General features: G+C 41.6%; 1 protein-coding gene across 1 annotated transcript in view; it reads left to right on the top strand.

The window, feature by feature from the left end:
- The first annotated feature begins 504 nt into the window (after window positions 1-504).
- The window catches only part of LOC107741271 (teneurin-1-like), a 166,835-nt gene continuing 164,053 nt past the window's right edge, over window positions 505-3,286 (top strand). The window contains exon 1 of the mRNA XM_016553970.1: window positions 505-807. The gene's annotated coding sequence lies outside the window, so the exon portion shown is untranslated. The remainder of the gene's footprint in view (window positions 808-3,286) is intronic.

The raw sequence follows: 3,286 nt of genomic DNA on the forward strand, positions 1-3,286 counted from the left end.
AGTTTTGCATTTTTATTAAAATCATTACGTAGTATGTTAATTAATCATTTTTGTTGTGCATTGGCTGGTACCCACATTGGAGTAGATTTTGGGTTTTACTATGCTTGTGGGGATATTTGGTCCCTGACTGGGCCCGAACTGTGAGAAAAGCAAGGGCCCTTATAGTAACAGCTCAAGCACACCGAAATGCATGAAGAAAATCTCTCTCTCTCAATAACTACAATATGTTTTTAAAATAGCTAGAGGTACTTTTCCAATAACATGTGTATTATTGTAGATGTATATCTAACTAGGCCGCAAAACATATTCCTAAACGATTATTGGCAGTTTATCCAGGGCAGCAGTGGCGTTATTAGGAAATCAGTCACACTCTGTGGATGTTTCCTCGGCGCGCGCTCTAGTCACCCAACGCCACCCTTTCCCCGATCCTGCTGCCACACCCCCTTTCTCACGAGCGCTGAATGGTACGTCCCAGTGATGCCGAACTTGTCAGACTGAAAAAATCGTGAATACTTGAATTTGAATCTTAACCTTTCAGAATACGACGCTCCCTCCTCGTGCGAGTGTGCTGGTGTGTATGAGCTGCCGCATCCCTTTTCACTCAGCATCCGCTCTCGAGCGTTTCCCGGTAACCGAGCACCGCGCTCCCGCCGCCTTACCGGAGCCACCGTGTCTCTGACCGAGGCGCTCTGCTTTCTGAAGGATAAACGCCAGGATTCGGTGTCGGAGCCTTTTCCCACATATCTACCAGAGATTCAATTGTCTATCCGGGGATTTTACACTGAATCATGCTCAGCAGTGACGAAGGTAAGCAGCAGGACCCCGGTAAACATAACCGGTTCTCCATAACTGCGTGTGCTTGTGGGTGTTTGCTCGTATACGCTGAATACAGACGTGAATTCAGTTTCTCAAACGAATGACTGCGGTAGGCTGTGTAATGAACGCATCCCTTTTCCTTAAGGAAACCGTTACGAAACAGAGAACCCGTTATTAGGCGGCTGAGAAGAAGCTCGGTCATTTTTTTCCTGCGCAGCACATCTGTGTAACTGATCCGAGGCTCTCCCAGCTCAGACATCCACAAACAGGCAGCCAATAAAAGGCTTTGGTTCCCATCCATCCTCCATCCGCCGTGAGACTTTCTTGCTTTTAGAGGCGAGCTTTCCCGCCGTCACCGCGCGCAGATCATTCTTGACAGACAGTATCGACTGGGCACGAGACACCAATTACCCGCTGCTTGTGAACTTGACTGACTGAATGCGACCTTTACGGTCTTTTACTCTTTAATTGTGATATTTCTACGAGGTATGTTCGAGAAAACAGCATACGGGTCTGAATGAGTGTGAGGGGATTTCACCGAGAAATATGCCCACGGTCTCGCGCACGACCGGGTCACCTGCACGTCTCGGCAGTTGTGCTGGTAAATATTTAAATTTCACAGGATTTTCTCCGTTGTAGTCTATATATTCTTAAAATGTATATATAATCTTATAAAGATGAACAAATGTTTTAATATTAATGAAATAATATGAGTTCAATTTGTAAGGTTATTTGTTGATATTGCTTTTGCTTTTAATTTTAGTTTGTATCCCTTTGCAAATTAAAATCTTATTTTACCTTTGCAGGGGCCCCCTTTTCAAATAATTTTTTTCTCAGAAATTTTGCCCACACACTCAGTTTCAGGATACAGAAACCACACACACAAATGATACGTTTATTTGCATATGTAAATAATGTAGTAGTTAATTTAAACATATTTTTATGTCTTTCCTTAAAGATGAATTTTATGCATTAAAACACCACACTAAGGGCAAATATTTTTATGCATATTTAGAAGCAGGCTTCAGCACATTATACAAGTAATCTCCAAAAGAATGTGATTAATTGGTACAATTTGTCTACTTAATGTATATTGCTCTCTATTTGCTTGCTGAGGTAAACTGATGTATACTCACGACGATTTTAGACAATTTGTTTGCTGCAGATAGTTGGAAGTAAACAAGATATGTTTGCTACTATTGCCCATCACTGAACATCACATAAAATCAGGCGAAGTGTGATTGGTGGTTTAATATGTCGATCAAATGGCCCATTCCTTTATGAATTGAGGGTTCTTCAACAGATTAAAGGGGTCATATGATGCTTTTTTTAAAGATCATTATTTTGTGTATTTGGTGTAACAGAATACGTTGACATGCTTTAATGTTCAAAAAACACATTATTTTTCAAATACTGTACATTATTGTAGGTCCTCTATGCCCCGCCTCTCTCAAACGCTTAGTTTTCTACAAAGTCCCTCCTTCCGACAAGCGCAATCTGCTCTGATTGGCCAGCTGACCCAGTGCATTCTGATTGGCCGAACACCACAAGCACTCGTCGGAAATGTAACGCCACTTATAAAGGGTTAGTTCACCCAAAAATGAAAATTAGCCCATAAATTACTCACCCTCAATGCATCCTAGGTGTATATGACTTTCTTCTCTCAGACGAATCCAGTCGGAGTTATATAAAAAATTGTCTTTGATCTTAAAAGCTGTTTAATGCCAGTCAGTGGGTTTTGCATTGCTTTAGTCCAAAAGAAGTGAAATAAAAAGCGACCATCCATAAAAAAAACCATCCGCCGTGAGACTTTCTTGCTTTTAGAGGCGAGCTTTCCCGCCGTCACCGCGCGCAGATCATTCTTGACAGACAGTATCGACTGGGCACGAGACACCAATTACCCGCTGCTTGTGAACTTGACTGACTGAATGCGACCTTTACGGTCTTTTACTCTTTAATTGTGATATTTCTACGAGGTATGTTCGAGAAAACAGCATACGGGTCTGAATGAGTGTGAGGGGATTTCACCGAGAAATATGCCCACGGTCTCGCGCACGACCGGGTCACCTGCACGTCTGGGCATTATTGTAGCCTTCTGGTAAATATTTAAATTTCACGGGATTTTCTCGAATACAGAACACCTCACCAGCTGCTCGAATCCAGTGTTCTTCATGTGTTGTTCTCCGATTCCCCGTTAGTGTGTGTGAGTGTTCTGCGACACATCTGTGCATTAGGCTATTCACTCCTCTGGTAACATGAAGAGAGTTGGTCGGGAGTTTAAGTGCCATGCTTTTGATTTAATTTTTATGATTATACCAGACGAGAACGGGAGACACAAGACTATATGTTTCATACTGTAGTAATTATAATTGAACACTAAATAAATAATTTAGTCTTCTAGACGTTATAGGCGAAAATACCAGGGCACTCCCCTTATTTGCATATATATATATATATATATATATATATT

This window comes from Sinocyclocheilus rhinocerous, unplaced genomic scaffold (genome assembly GCF_001515625.1).
Source record: "Sinocyclocheilus rhinocerous isolate Xijiao unplaced genomic scaffold, SAMN03320098_v1.1 scaffold615, whole genome shotgun sequence".
NCBI classification, from domain to species: domain Eukaryota; kingdom Metazoa; phylum Chordata; class Actinopteri; order Cypriniformes; family Cyprinidae; genus Sinocyclocheilus; species Sinocyclocheilus rhinocerous.